The sequence below is a fragment of the Macaca fascicularis genome, chromosome 5 (genome assembly GCF_037993035.2).
Source record: "Macaca fascicularis isolate 582-1 chromosome 5, T2T-MFA8v1.1".
Taxonomy (NCBI): Eukaryota; Metazoa; Chordata; class Mammalia; order Primates; family Cercopithecidae; genus Macaca; species Macaca fascicularis.
In genome coordinates, this window is record NC_088379.1 from 17,626,824 (window position 1) to 17,644,147 (window position 17,324).

Here is a 17,324-nt window from a genome sequence, read left to right on the forward strand (position 1 = left end):
CCTTTTGATTAATTCAAAATAAACTTGTATTACATCTGCTAATTTCCCTACCTTTGACATATAATGTAACCTAATCAAAGGAGTGACATCCTTTGCCATATTCCCTTGGTTAGATGCAAATCACAGCTGCCACTCATACTCGAGGGGAAGGGATGTTACAGGGTATAAATATTAGCAGAGCAGGAAACATGGGGGCTACCATAGGATCTTTTCATAACAGCCAAATTGGTTGAGGTTTATTGCTGGTTAAGTGTAATCAGAGATAGGTGTAAGAATTCCTGTATACTTTTCACATTTGAATAATTTTATTCAATTAACTGTATAACATATGCAATTTCACTCAAGAAACTGTGTCTGGTAAACATGTAGCGTATTAATTGGTAATTGTTCACTACCAATTAACCAATTACTCACTACCAATCAATTTTTTCTCACCATTCTGTAAAGATAAGTTAATGAAGTTCATGAAGGACCTGTATATATTCATGTATTCATTCAACAAATATTTATTGACCACCAACTATAAGCCAGACACTGTTTAGGTGCTAGGGGTATGGTAGCAAACAAAAAGGATTGAAAATAATCCCTGCCCTCATCACTGTTACATTTTAGAGGAGCAGAGAGACAATAAATAAAATGAATTAGTAAGTGTGTTTGGTAGTGGTATGTGCTGAAGAAAGGAAAGGAAGGCATGGGTTGTGATTATAGAAAGTTTGGGCAGGGAAGGTGTTTTTAAGAAGATCACATGCAAGTAAAGACCTGAAGAAGTGAGAGAATAAATCTCATGGGCATTTGGGGAATGAGCACTCCAGGCACAGAAAAGAGTAAGTGCAAGGCCCTGACATTGAAATGCACCTGATGGGTCCAAGGGATTACAAGGAAGTTGGAGTGGCTGCAGCTGAGTGAGCCAGGGGACCGTATAGCAGATGGGGTGAGAGAGGAAATGGGAGCTGGGTGCAGCAGGTCTCTGTAGGTCTTTGAAAGGAATTTGGTGTTTACTCTGAGATGGGAGCCATTGGAGCATTTTGGGCAGGGGAGTGACGTGATCTGATGTGTTCTAACAGGGTCACTCTGGCTGCTGAGTTGAGAATAGGCATTCAAGGGTGAGACAGGGAGACAGGTAAGTGAACAATTATGATAATTTAGGTGAGAGATGATGGTGGCTTCAACCAGTAAGGGAGGTGGTAAAAATAGATTTATTCGTAGGTAGAACTCAAAGAATTTGCTGACACTTCAGATATAGGCTGTGAGCAAAGGGGAGGAGTCAAGGATGACTGTGTCTATAACCACATCTCTCTGTGTATTTGTGGCTCACCGCTTAACCATCTAAATACTACATGTCCTACATAAATACATGTGTACGCCTCTGAGTATGCCATGGGGTTACCTTGAACTTACTCCAATTATGTTTGGTCAAGTGAACAAATCCTGTAAAATAATATATTTAGTACATATCATATTCCTTATATATATTCTTTAAAAATATTCTTATATATATTCCTTCTAATGTATATCCATTATTAAATACATAGAATTTGGTATATACACATTATTTTATTGTGTTAAATACACAAAACAATGTATACTGTGCTTTACAGTCAATTAAAGAAATTATTTAGGCATAATTTTTAATTAAATTGACTTTAGAACTCTATTTCTGAGAAGGAAATGACTTTGCTTTAAATCTGAACTGAGTGGCCCTTCCCTGATTTTAGCATCCACAATTCTGTTGCTCAGGATATGCCAAGCAAGTGAGCAACATTTTTGTGAGAATTCAGTTTTCTTGGGGTCCACTTAGGCCCTCTGTGTATGCCACAGACCAGAATCTGGTTGGAAGGAAGGCTGATTCCCAGGTCTGTCCTTTCTGAGCACCAAGTTCTGTGCTGCTCATGTTGGTAGGATATGCTCCATTCTGGTGACTAGTAGAAATTTTAAACTCAGGATTTTACAAAGACAATTAAATGCACTAGTTCAACCTAACTGGTCATATTTCAGATTGGGCTATATATAAATTTATATTGGGCTATTTCCAATTTTGTAAATTATTGTATTAATATTCAACTACATACATAAATATACATAAATACATACAAAATGTTGATGTGTATTCACCCTTAAGTAACATACACTGTATTAGCAGTGTGGTCTTTTTTTTATTATTATTAAACTTTAAGTTCTAGGGTACATGTGCACAACGTGCAGGTTTGTTACATATGTATACATGTGCCATATTGGTGTGCTGTGCCCATTAACTCATCATTTACATTAGGTATATCTCCTAATGCTATCTCTCCCTGCTCCCCCCTCCCCACAATAGGCCCCAATGTGTGATATTCCCCTTCCTGTGTCCAAGTGATCTCATTGTTCAATTCCCACCTATAAGTGAGAAAATGTGTTTGGTTTTCTGTTCTTGTGATAGTTTGCTGAGAATGATGATTTCCAGCTGCATCCATGTCCCTACAAAGGACACGAACTCATCCTTTTTTATGGCTGCATAGTATTCCATGGTGTATATGTGCCACATTTTCTTAATCCAGTCTATCATTGATGGACATTTGGGTTGATTCCAAGTCTTTGCTATTGTGAATAGTGCCGCAATAAACATATGTGTGCATGTGTCTTCATAGCAGCATGATTTATAATCCTTTGGGTATATACCCAGTAACGGGATGGCTGGGTCAAATGGTATTTCTAGTTCTAGATCCTTGAGGAATCGCCACACTGTCTTCCACAATGGTTGAACTAGCATTATGGGCTTGCTGCGAATGTCCATCTCTCCTTGCCAGGGAATCATTCAATCTTCTTTCATGTCTCCAGGAAGTTGTGGCCTTTTGGGTGCACTAGAGTAGTCTACCAGGTGGCAATATTTCAGTTGCAAATAAGAGAACATTTCACCCAAATGCTTCAAATAAGAAAGGAAACTTTATTGGCTGATATAGTTTGAATTTCAAGCTATATCATTATATATATATAAATATATATAAATATATATATATAAATATATATATATATAACCCTCCAAATTGCACACTCGCTCTCTCTCTCTCTCTCTCTCTCTCAAATACATATATATATATATATGTAATTGGTACAGAAAAGAGGTTTATTTGGCTCATGGTTCTGCCAAAATGTCTAAATTCCAGTACAGATGCATCTTGACTTATGAGAAACTCATAGTAAAGTCAAAAATACTGTAAGTTGAAAATGTACTTAATACATCTAACCTATGAAACCTTGTAGCTTAGCCTAGTTTAACTTAAATGTGCACAGACCACTTATATTAGTTTACAGTTGGGCAAATCATCTAACACAAAGCCTACTTTATAATAAAGTTTTTATAAATAATTTTAAATGAAAGTTCAAAACTCAAAGTAAGATTTCTCCTGAATGTGCATTGTCTTCACACCATGGTAAATTTGAAAAGTTAAATTGAACCACTGTTGTCTGAGGTTCATCTGCACTTCCAGAATAAACCGTGGGGCTTCATGACCTGGTCTAGGTTTATTGTCAGGTGAATGTAATGCAGTGATTAGCTTAGGCCTGGGGTTCTTGCCCATCTGTGAAACAGTAACTAGGGCCAAGGGGTCAGGATAGATCATTGAACTTTAGCCAATTCAGGCCCAGCCTGGAGCTGTGGGAGATGGGGATAGTTTCCTATACAACACATAGTAGGGTTAGAATGAGTAGTCTGGTACTTGGCTGTAAATCAAGTGGAAATTGCTGTTCACTGTATGTCTACATCATGCAGAAATTCAAATATTGTATATCTGGCTGGGCTTGGTCAAGAAAGAGGCTATGTAATGAGTGGTACATGGGCATGAATATCTAACAGTGTTCCTTTTTTCCAAGATGTCATTCTCCCCCAGTTCTATCCCTGTGTCTATGACATCATCTACATCCTAAAACATACATTCACAGTAAATTCCTTTTCTGCATATCAAAATGCCTGATAATATTCCTGGAGGGGTAAGGCCTGCCCTTGAGAACAGGAATCTGGGCATGTGTTCCTAGGTTATTGCTAGGATCTTAGCCCAGAGCTCTGGGTCATTTCTACCAATTAGGTGTTAGTAATAAAATTTTAGAGTTTCATTGTTTTGGCACTTAGTTGTCTTTTTAAATCTTCTGTGTCTTTTTCTAGTTCTCTATGGCTGCCATAACAACTTACCACAACTTAGTGGTTAAAAAACACAAATTAATTACTTCATTGTTTTGTAAGTCAGAAGTTCAACATGGGTCTCACTGGGCTGCCAATCTATAATAGAAACAGAGAGGATGGCTCTCAAAATAAATGAGTTTATTGGGGAGTGAGCAGAATGTTGCAATCTGGAATATGTCTGTTATGACCAATGCTGGGCATATTCAAGGAGATTGAGGTAAGAGGAAGCTTTTAAAAGCAAAAGGAGAAGTGTGCATAAGTTGTTTCGAATGAAAGAGAACATTGGTTACAGGGGCTTTATTGCAGGAGTTGACGTCAGTTCATTAGTGGAGACAGTGTGTCAGGCAAGTGTTCTTGTACAAACGGCTAGTTGTCCTTGTGTGACTCATGGAGCAAGCTGTGGTTTGGAAAAAAAAATCTTGTAATAGTTTCTCTTATCAGGTAAATTGTAAATGAGAGCCCTGCCTTCATAACCTCCCAGCCCTATTTAGTTTGGTTTTAACATACATGACTCCATTTTGGTACTGACAGTTTTCACAAGGCTAAAATGCACATCTTTCTGGATCATCTAGCTAAGAATTGGTCTTTTGTCTTATTCAGGTTCTTAACAGAATCTCGTTCTTTGCAGTAGTGATAGTAAGGTCCTTTTTTCTGGCTGGCTCTGAGTTCAGGGTAGTTCCCTGCTTTCAGAGGCCATTCTATTCCTTGGGTTGTGACCCCTTCTTCCATTTTCAAACCAGAAATGGCAGGTTGAGTTCTTCTCATATCACATGTATCTGACTCCCTGTCCACTGTTCCACTTTTAAGGACTCGTTATTAGATTGGATCCACCCAAATAATTCAGGATAATCTTGCCTTTTAATTTTTAGTTGGTTAGCAACATTCATTCTCTCTGAAACTGACCGGAAAGAATTATGTGAACAAAATTGCTATGTAACATACAAATTCACAAATTTGAGGAGTAAAACATGAACATGTTAAGGGACCATTTTTCTTCCTAACACCACATGCACACACATGTACACCCACACACACACAACTGGCTCACATTCATTTTTTGCCTCTTTCCACTTAATTGTTCAAATTATCAAAAAGGCAAATAAAAACCTGTTGGTCTCTACTACTCTCACACACAACACTTCTGACACCAAATGTTTGGGATTTTTTTTTTTTTTCCACAGCAAGCAATTTTTCAATTCTTTGCAGATTCCAACTAGGTGTCCTACAATTCACTTCAGTTCTGAAACTGTCTTCCTGGAGCTAGCCTCAGATCCCCCCAAGTTAAGGGCTTTGTCTAACAAGACTGCCCCAGTTTTAATGCCAGTTGCCATTCTGAGCTCCACTTCTGACCGACCAGCTATAAATTGGGGATTCGCAAGACCCCCTCCTTGAGTTTGATCATTTTCTAGAGTGGATCACAAACGTCAGGGAAACACTTACTTATGTTTAGCAGTTTATTATAAAGGATACAACTCAGGAACAGTCAGATGGAAGAGACATAAAGGACGATGTGTGGGGGCAGTGGTGCAGAGCTGCCGTGCTCTCTCTGGGCACACCACTCTTCCAACACCTTGATGTGCTCAACCCAGAAGCTCTTTGAACTTCTGGGTTTTTATAGAGGCCTCATTATGTTGGCATGAATGATTAAATCATTGGCCTTATGGTGATTCAGCCAAACTATAGTCCCTTTCCCCTCCCAGAAAGTCTCTATCCCCGAAGGGTGGTGCTGAAAGTCCTATCCCATTCTACTTTTTTAAGGTTATTTTGAACTGACCACTAATTACATAAGGAATTACATCCACTTGTAAAAAAAAAAAAAAAAAAAAAAAAGTCTGGTCTATCTATCTTTTCTCTACAGTAGTGTAGTTTTGAGGGTGTAAGAATAAATTACACGCTAATGCTACTTCAAAAGGGATTTAAAAAATAAACATTCCAAAGGTGTTTCTAGGCTCATGCTATCAACCATTTTTCAAGATTATAGTGATTGAGATTTTGCTTTTCAAACTATTTTATACCTATTGGTGTGTGTTTACTTTGACCATATCGTTTATCTGCTCAGAACTCTAAATCAACTTTGAATTTCATGCTATCTACTGGCTCTGAGTTGAAGTGCTTATTCAGTTGCTTAAAGGAACAAAAACGTTTCTTTGAGCTGCTCCAGTCGTAATAGTCTTTAGCCAATAGTCTTTGTATAAAGAAAAATCTGTACCTCCCACTTAATATTCATGATCACTCAATATAATAATCAGCAATGTTTTGGGGATGGTAACAATGTGCTATGTGTTTTATACAAACTTTTTCCTTGAATTCTTACACCATATTTATGGGGGTATGTGCTGCTGAGAATTCTGTTATATAGATCAGAAAATAAAAATACAGGGGGCTAAAGTCATTTGCTCAGTCATACAGCTGTGAAGTATCAGCAAAGAAACTTTAGCTCACTGACAAGAATGCCTCTGCCCTGAGCCTCATGAAATTTATTCCTCTTTAAAGTGGCTATTTTACCATTAATATGGGGGCATATGTGGATCAAATATTACTATTGCTTTATTGGCAGGAAATTGAATACCATAGATGCCCTAGTCAGATATCTAATATTCATAATTATATAACTATCCTTTCATTTCCTTGTTCTATGAAAGCTGTATTATGGCAGGTAACCAATTTCCATGAATTGTTATAGTCTATACATTTTGTTTCAGCTAGTAGAGGGATTTTTTTTAACTCATTAGACAAATCTTTAGATTGTCTCCTATTGTGGATTAGATTAAAAGGGTTTTCTGTTTTTTTTCCTCAAAATTAGGGATAACTCTGGGGAATATTTAGGAAAATATGTAAATAAATTTCATATCTAAGACCTTTGTATAAGTAAATCGATCATTTTTGCCACATTCCAGTGTGTTCTGTTAGCATTCATAGAACACATTCATGTGAAGCCAATCGCAAAGCTGAAGGTATCAAAGAAAGTGATAAGAATAAGAAACGAGTTCATTTGATTTACCAAGATGCTTCAGGTAGACCCTTCTAATTTTCATTTATTTTGCAGGTCTTTTCAGCTCCACGAAAAGCTACATTAATCACCTAGGATATTTATATGCCAACCCCCAATTTCCAGAAATAGGTGCCAGGATTGCATCATACATGCAAAAGAAGAGTATTTGGGAGGCTATTAGGTAATTGATCTATTCGAGAGTCTCCACCCTGAGTTTCAGTCTAGTGTCTAGGATCTCACCTCCACTCCCAGGGAGACACTACTTACTTACTGGCAAAGACATGCCTTAGTTCAGAGGAATAAGAAAAAAAGGTATCACAGAAAAATCATGAGACATCTAAAGAGAACAAGCTGTAGTAATAAAAGGCACACATAGAACACATATAAGAGGATGTAAAATTGATGGAACACATACAGCAAGGCTTTAAAGTAAACATATTCTATGTTATCACAGAGATAAGAGAGACAACTGGAAACAGTAGATCAGATAGTTATAAACAACTGGAGGTATTAGGATTAAATAATAATGTTGAACTAAATTACTGCATGGATATGCTGACTCACAGGATTGATATAGCTGAAGAACGAACAAGTGAGTTGGAAGATCACATTGAGGAACTCTCCTGAAAGACATCAGAAAATGACAAACAACTGGAAAGAATGAAAGACTGAGAGATAGAGAGGATAGAAGTAGAAGTGCCAACAGCTAAAAAAAAGGAATTTCAGAAGAGAACAAAGAGAAAATAGAGGAGAGAAAGTAGTAGAAGTAATGAACGAGACATGCATCCTTAGGCAGGAAGGAATCATAGAGTGCTGGTAGAACTGATAAGAAGAAAACTACATCTAGACCCATGACAGTGATATTTGAGGACATGAAAAACAACAAATATTTCTAAATGCTCCAGAGAGGAAAAACCAGACCCCTACTAAGTAAGTGATGATAATCTTTTCAATAGTAACACTTGCTGCAAGAAGACAATAAAAATGTATTTTTAAACTGTTGATGGAAATTGACTTTGAACTATATTCATTAAAACTATTACTTAAAATTACCAACTGGGCATGCCTTTAATCGCAGCACGTTGGAAGCCAAGGTAGGATTGTCTGAGACTAGGAGTTTAAGACCCACCTGGGCAATACAGTAAGACCCTATCGCTACAAAAAAAATTAAAAAATTAGCCAGGTAGAGTGGCATGTGCTACTTGGGAGGCTGAGATGGGAAGATTGCTTGAGCTCAAGAGGCTGAGGCTACAGTGAACTATGATTGTATCACTTCACCTAGCCTGGGCAACACAGTGAGACCCTGTCTCTAAGAAATAAAATAAAAAAATAAAATTGTTATTGAGTATAGAAGGTCTTATAAAGTAGACTAAATAAAAGTCTTAATAAATTCCCCAGGTTAATATCATTCATGACGTAAGATATGTTCATAATTTAAGAAAAATTGAAATTAATAATAAAAACTTAAACACTAACATAGCTAAATAACTAAACATGTACTAAATAAACAATAACAGGAGAAAATAATAAGGGAAACTAAAATAGGCTAAATAGCAATGAAAGCACTACATGTCAATACCTGGGGAGGCAGATTAGGAAGAAATTAATGGACTTAGAACATTTAGCAAATAATAAGAACTGTTGAACTAAATTAGCTAAATGTTCAAATTAAGAAATAAAGAACAACAGAATAAATCCTAAGAAATAAGAGGAAATTAATAAAAGTAAAGGCAGAACTGAATAAAATGAGATTATATAAAGAAAATTAGAGAGGGCAACAATTTAAAAAAATCCCTGTTCTTTCAAAAGACAAATAAACAAACCACTGGTGGGATTTAATAAGAAAAAATTGACAAGATATTTAAATAAAATACGGAGTGAAAATTTGAAAATAAATACGCATAGAACACAGATTTAAGAATCATTAAAATATGATGAAAATCATTCTTAACTAATTTTGAAAACATTGGTGTAGAAGACTAATTTCCCCTCAAATAACAAAAAGAACAAAAGCAGATGGAAATTAAAATAGATTAATAACCACTAAAGTGATTAAAATGGATTCTCAAAATGTCCCTTGGCCTCCAATTCTGGATAGTTTTACAGATGGATTCAGTCAAATTGTCAAGGATCAGATAAATTTTCTTATGTACATTATTATATTAAAATATAAAAAATAAAAGGGAAATGTGAGAAATTAGGTTTATGGGTCAATTCCATTAAGAACATAGATGTAAATATACAAAAATTAAGCAAATACAGCAATGCATTAGAATGCATTATGATATAATAGTATTGATTATAACAATGCCAGGATGTTTCAACACTGAACAAAATCTATTATCTTGTTAGGTGCAGGAAAAAATTTGAATAAATGTCAACAAAATGGTAGACAACCTCACACCTGTAATCTCAGCAGTTTGGGAGGCCGAGGCAGGCAGGTCACCTGAGGTCAGGAGTTTGAGACCAGCCTGGCCAACATGGTGAAACCTCTTCTCTACAAAAATTAGCCAGGCATGATGACGGGTGCCTGTAATCCCAGCTACTTCGGAGGTTAAGGTGGGAGAATTGCCTGAATCCGGGAGGCAGAGGTTGCAGTGAGCCAAGATAGCGGCATTGCACTCCAACCTCCGTCACAAAAAACAAACAAACAAAAGCCAAAAAAGAACTTCATATGAAAAAACCTTTTTAGTGAAAATGTTTTAGCCACATTACATTTAATGTAAGAAAAAAGACAATAATTTTCAGTCTTCCTGTTACTAGTCAACTGATTTTTAGAGGTCGGGTAATCAACTCAGGTTTGCTAGAGACTTTTCTGAGTTTAGCCATGAAAATCTTGTTTCTGGGGAAACTCCTCAGTCCCAGGCAAACTGGGTGATTAGAATGGCACAGTTAGAGTTTTAAAGCTAAGTCCCATGTCCCAGAACCCCTTTCAGCCTCAGGCAAACTAGACAGCAACTACAGATCCTGACTAGAGCAATATAGAAGATACAGACACATGAAGTATAAAAATGGGAAAAAAGAGGTAAATGTTTTAAATTATTTATTAAGAGATAAACTTACAAAATGTAAGAAAGTCATTAAACTGCTAAGATCAATAATATAATGCAGTAAAAATACTGGATGCAAAATTAGCAAAACAGATTAATAGGATTTCTTAATAACCAACTAGAAAATGTAGAGTGAATATCATTTATAAAAGCAATAAAAATTGTGGGGTATCTAGGGATTGTCTAACAAAATCTACTAAAAACTTTGTGGAGACAATGTTAAAGTTACTTTAAAGGATCTAAAAGAAAAATTTAAACGTGAAATATACCATGTTCATGAGAAAATAATTTGGCATTATAAACATAAATTTTCTCTATATTAATAAATCCAAAACAATTCTAACCAAAATTCCAGCATAATTTGTGGGGAGGAGTGACTTGGAAAATTACTTTAAAACTGTATATGGAAGAATCAATTTCCTCAAATGGATAAAAGAATTTTAAAAAATTAGAATAAAATAGAGGGACCCAGTCTCACATATTAATAAATAATCCAAAATATATAGTAACAAAACAAGGAAGTATTGCTGCAGAAACAGGCAAATAGACAAAAGAAACAGAATAGCCAGCTCAGAAACAAACTCACAGTTAAGCAAATTGGTAATTAATAAAAATGCAAGTATGAGAAGATAGTTGGCTACTCTACTTTAAAAACATTAAGTTAGATACTTATACTCTATTATATTAAAATTATTTACAATTACTAAATATGAAAAACAAAAGAAATATATAAAATAAAAGAAAATACCTCAGAATTTAAGAAAATTTAGGACAATATGACCTAAGGTAGGGAAGGATATTTAAAACAAGATCCTCAAGTTCAAACATAAAAACAAAAAAATGATAAATGCGATTACATCTACTTTTCAATTTGTTCCTCCAGTAAATTATACATAGACAAAATTTACTGGAGATAGGTGACTAGCAGAAGATACTTGCGATGTCTATAAAAATTTAAAGGCATCAATATTTAGTGAATACATGAATTGCCTGGAAATCAGCAAGATAAATGCAAGACATTCAACAGAAGAGCAAACAATAGGATTAAACGGTAGATGCTGATTTAATAAGTATGTGAAGAGATCTTGACAGGTATTTAGAGAATGCAAGTTAAAATCAAGAAACACTCTCTTGCACCCAAAGGTTTATTAAACTTCAGAAAGTCAGATAATATCAGCTCTAGCAAAATGTGGGAGAAATGGCTATCCTCAGGTTGGTGGGAGTGCAGATTGATGTAGTCATTCGAAAGGACCAGCCAGTAGTGTTCAGTGGAACCAAGTATGTGGATAACGTACAATCGAGAAATCCCTTTATTTGTATACACAAAACCTCTCACACAGGTCTGTAAGGATAAATGTACAGAAATAATTATTGTAGTAGTCACTTTTGGTAGCAGAGTTGGAGGCAATCATTCAAATGGTCATCCGAGCAAAATGGATATATAACATGTGGCATAGGCATACAATAGAAAACTAGGCAGCTTCAAAAATAATTATATATGTACTTGCACAGTTGTTCTTCACTATTTATGGATTCCATATTTGTAAATTTGTCTACTTGCTAAAATGTATTTGTATTCCCCCAAATCAATACTCTTGGCACTTTCATAGTCATTGTGGACATGACATTTGCTGAGAAGGGAAAGCTTTGGATTGTTCAATGTGGATATTCCCAGCTGAGGTCGAACATGGCCACATGCTTTGTGTTTTGTCTCTCATACGATAAACAAGTGTCCTTTTCATGGCCTATTTAGTACCACATTTATTGCATTTCCATTCTTTATGTTGATTAAAGCAGCCCTGAAGCATAGCGCTGTCTGGCATTCCTAAGTACAAGGCTGTGATGTGCCTTATAGAAAAAAATATGTGTGTTAGATATGTGTGGTTCAGACTTGCCGTTGACTGTGAGTTCAATGTTGATGAATCAACAATATATATTAAAATGTCTTTAAATGGAAACACACATAATGCAAGGTTCTGTATTGATCAATTGATAAAAGTTTTGTGACCAGAGACTCACAGGAACCTAGCCCTGTACTTCCACTAAGAGTAATGACTAAGTATTCACTAATTCAATGTCCACAGTGACTTTTTAGAACATGATGACTGTAAATAAGGATTGACTATATATGTAAACATATGTGCTTATGCATGTGTATGTGTATATATACATGCCTCTAAATATGTTTGGAAAAAAGTACATATGTGTATACATTATGTTGAAATTTCTTGTTTGTAGATTTATGTAGAGAATGATCTAAAATAACATAGTGTTGAGGAAGACTGTTGAAATAATATAATTTACAGTCAGTATGATGTACCATTTGAGTAAAATTATAACGACCCCCAACAAAAATAATGTGTTACAAGCATACACACACATCTAAATAAATTTATAAAATTGGATTGTAATATATTATAATGAGAGCTGGAGAATGGAAGAAATGGGAATGGGGATGGATAAAGAAAAAGATTATAATTTTTCTCTTTTCCTTGCAAAGCAAAATAAATGACAATGTGCTATAAACTGAGGTGTGTTTTAGCTTAATTGTGAATTTAAAATAAAAGTCTGTTGGCTTATAAGCACAGTCCATAATGTTTCATTTTACTTTTTTTTTGAAACAGAGTTTCACTCCATCATCCAGGCTGGTGTGTGGTGACTCAATCTCGATTCACTGCAACTTCTGCCTCCCAGCTTCAAGCGATTCTCATGCCTCAGCCTCCCAAGTAACTGGAATTACAGGTGCATGCTACTACGCCTGGCTAAATTTTGTATTTTTAGTAGAGACGGGGTTTCGCCATATTGGCCAGGCTGGTCTCCAACTCCTGACCTCAAGTGATCCTCCCACCTCAGCTTCCCAAAGTGCTGGGATTACAGGTGTGAGCCACTGTGCCCAGTCTATTTTTATTTTTTAAATAAGAATTAAAAAGCTGATATTTTTGCCTTTCTCTCCACTCCTGTGAATTTAGGAGTCAATGCAGGTTGCCATAAAAATTAGGAAAAAATCCTGCCCTTTCCCAATACTTGATGGCATGTAAACCAAAGTTAATAATAATGTATTAATATTGGTTCATTAATTATGACAAATGTAATGTATTAATATAAAATATTTATAATGTGAGATCTGGTTGTGTGGGTAAATGGGAACTCTGTAGTCTTTTCACAAATTGGTACATCTAAAACAAAACATTTATTAAAAGGTAAAGTTAAGTACTGGTTTCTCACCACCATCCTGAGATTTTTTATTTGCCAGTTTGTGTTCACTGAATATGAATCCTGATGTCTTTATCCAGAAGCTACTTTTTTTTAAAAGTCTTTCCCTTTTTAGCAGGCTGTTGCGTGTTTAAATTAACCTTAGAATAACAGGGGCTTAATAGCTTCTTTGAAACTTTTGATAAGCTATTTGTGGAAGAAAGGTAAGAATTAGGGTCTATGGATAAGAGTTAAGGGAAGGCCAACTTCGAGTTCTGGAGAAAAAGATATATACTAGTGATTTAAATGGGATGCAGATGAAATGGCTTGCCTGAAGCTGGCTCCTCATATCTAGAACATTTTTAAACAGAGACCTCTTTTTAGGTCTATTGTACGTGGGAAAATAGGTAAAATGCTAAATAAGAAGGTTAGAATAGTCTGTATTGATAGCGCCTTCTTACTGTCACCTTCTGGGTCTTTACTGAGTTGACAATCTGATTCTGCAACCCAGGTTCTCTTGATTTGCTTATTTATGCATCCAATAAATATTTGTGAATCACCTACCATATGGCTAGCATTTTACCAAGCCCTGGATATATGACATTGAACACAAAGAAATGATGTTTTTTCCAAGTCCACTGAGTAAGGTTTCCTTCTGTGGAACAGGTCAGAAATGGTTCATTAAATCCTTTGTCAGTCAGTTCAAAGGCCACTATTATTCTCTTTAGAGAGGAATCACCCAGAAGGAATGAAATCCTGGTGAGGATTTACTGACAATGAAGGCTATCAAGACACTTCAAAGATATACTTTTTTTTCCTTTTTTCAGGGAGCAGGTGGAATGTGGTTGTTCGGCAGTATCTTCCTTCCCCTGACCTGTGTCATCACTCTTCCCAAGACAGACATAAGAAACCAAAAACTGCTGTGCTGAAGACAAAAACGTGTGTAATTTAAAGAGAAGTGGGCCATTTAAAATTACTGTCTTCCTTATGCCTATCAAGTCTCATGTAATTTAGGAAAAATCATTTCTTTTAGTTCTGTTTTGGGGCTAATAATTCTCCTTTGCAAATAACCACAGATGTTCTCAAATGAAACAGTTATGTGCATTCCAAATGAATTTACGAATTTAAAGAGTTTTGCTCAGATATTCATTCTGTTGTATTTAGGGGTCAAACAGAAGTCAACCTGTCTCAGGAAGGAAGCCAACATTTTATCTAATGCATACCACGTAAGCTTTATATTTATTATTTCATTCATTACCTGTAAATCCTTGAAGGCTCAGAGAGTTTAAATAATTTACTCATTTACTTTAACTGAATTATTAAATGAGCGAGCCAGGTAACCAAACTCAGTTGAAAATCTTGGAGTTCTTTCCTCACAATTGGACTTCTGACTCTGTTTCACAAGGTCCTCCTTGGCCATCTGAGATAGATTCATTTATTTTGTCTAAAGATATTTCTTGGCACATACACTATGTTCCTGGCATAATGGCAGATGATGGGAACACATTCCTGAAAAAAATAGACACGGTTCTTGTTGATGTGAGACTTAGAGTCTGGTGAGAAAGTCAAACAGTAATCAAGTAAATACACATTTAATAAAACTAAATAATAATGAATCAAGAGATAAATCCTGTAATCTTAGCACTCTGGGAGGCTGAGGTGGGAGAATTGCTTAAGGCCAGAAGTTCAAGACCAGCTTGGGCAGCATAGTGACACCCCATATCTACAAAAAATTAAAAAATTAGCCAGCCATGGTGGTGCATGCATGTAATCCTAGCTACTCAAGAAGCTGAGGTGAGAGGATCACTTAAGACTGGGAGTTCGAGTCTGCAATGAGCCATGATTGCACCATTACACTCCAACCTGAGTGACAGGGTAGGACTGTGTCAGAGAGAGAGAGAGAGAGAGAGAGAAAGAGAGAGAGAGAGAGAGAGAGAAGAGTTACAGGAAAAATCAACAGATGGCATGACAGAAATCAATGAGGGTAGAGAGGTTTCATTTAAACAAATTAATTAACGAAAGCCCCTTTGCATCAATGGTATTTGGAGATAAGCAAATGTCAGTTGGCAAAGGTTGGGGAGTAGAATATTATAAAAATGTTTGAAGGTACAAATGTGTTTCCATTTAGTTCTGTAATTCATTTTGAGTTAAATTTTGTGTAAGATGTAAGGCTTAGGTTGGAGTTCATTGTTTTGGCCTATGAACGTCCAGTTACTTTAGCATCATTTGTTGAAAAGGCTGTGTTTCCTCCCCTGAATTGCTTTTGTAACATTATAAAGTCAACTGCACTGATTTCTGGATTCTGCATTCTGTTGCATTGATCTGTGTGTCTATTCCTCCATCAACATCACACAGCCTGAATTACTGTGGCTAATTAATGTCTTGGTACTGAGCAGACTAATTTTTCCTACTTTATTCTTTTTCAAAATTATTTTAGATATTCTAGTTCTAGTTCTGGTAATGACAGATGCTTATAAAACCACCAAATCTCATCAGACTCAGTCATTATCATGAGAACAGCATGGGGAAAACCACCCCATGTTCCGATTACCTCTACCTTGTCCTGCCCTTGACTCGTGGGGATTATGGGGACTACAAGTCAAGCTGAGATTTGGGTGGGGACACAGCCAAACCATATCATTCTGCCCCTCCCAAATCTCATGTTTTCACATTTCAAAACACAATCATGCCCTTCCAACAGTCCCCCAAAGTGTTAACTTGTTCTAGCATTAACCCAAAAGTCCAAGTCCAAAGTCTCATCTGAGACAAGGCAAGTCCCTTCCACCTGTGAGCCTGTAAAGTCAAAAGCAAGTTAGTTACTTCCTAGATACAATGGGAGTACAGGCATTGGGTAAACACACCCATTCCAAATGGGAGAAATTGGCCAAAACAAGGGGTTTCAGGCCCCATGCAAGTCTGAAATCCAAAAGCAGTCATTATACCTTAAAGTACCAAAATGATCTCCTTTGACTCCATGTCTCACATCCAGGTCCTACTGATGCAAGAGGCAGGCTCCCACAGCCTTGGGCAGCTCCACCCCTGTGGCTTTGCAGGGTACAGCCCCCATCCCAGCTGCTTTCATGGGCTGGTATTGAGTGTCTGTGATGTTTCTAGCTGCATGATGCAAGCTGTTGGTGGATCTACCATTCTGGGGTCTGGAGAATGGTGGCCGTCTTCTCACAGCTCCACAAGGCAGTGCCCCAGTGGGGACTCCGTGTAGGGGATCCAACCCCACATTTCTCTTCTGAACTGCCCTAATAGATGTTCTCCATGAGGGCTCCACCCCTGCAACAAAGTCCTGAACATCCAGGTGTTTCCATACATACTCTGAAATCTAGGCAGAGGTTCCCAAACCTCAATTCTTGACTCCAGTGCACCCATGGGCTTAACACCATATAGAAGCCACCTAGGCTTGGGGCTTGCACCCTCTGAAGCAATGGCCCAAGCTGTACCTTGGCCCCTTTTGGCCCCTTTTAGCCACAGTGGGAGCTGAAGCAGCTGGGGCAAAGGGCATCATGTCCCGAGGCTTCACAGAGCAGAGATGCCCTGGGACCAGCCCACAAAGCCATTTTTTCCCTCCTAGGCCTCCAAGCCTGTGATGGGAGGGGCTGCCTTGAAGGTCTCTGACATGCCCTGGGGACATTTTCCCCATTGTCTTGGTGATTAATATTCGGCTCCTAGTTGCTTATGCAAATTTCTGCAACAGGCTTGAGTTTTTTCCTAGAAAATGAGCTTTTATTTTCTATCGCATCATCAGGCTGCCAATTTTCCACACTTTTATGCTCTGCTTCCTCTTGAATGCTTTGCCACTTAGAAATTTTTTCTGCCAGATACCCTAAATCATTTTTCTCAAGTTCAAAGTTCCACAGATCTTTATGGCAGGGGCAGATATCAATTCTCCCCAAAGTGATCTATAAATATAATGCAATCCCAA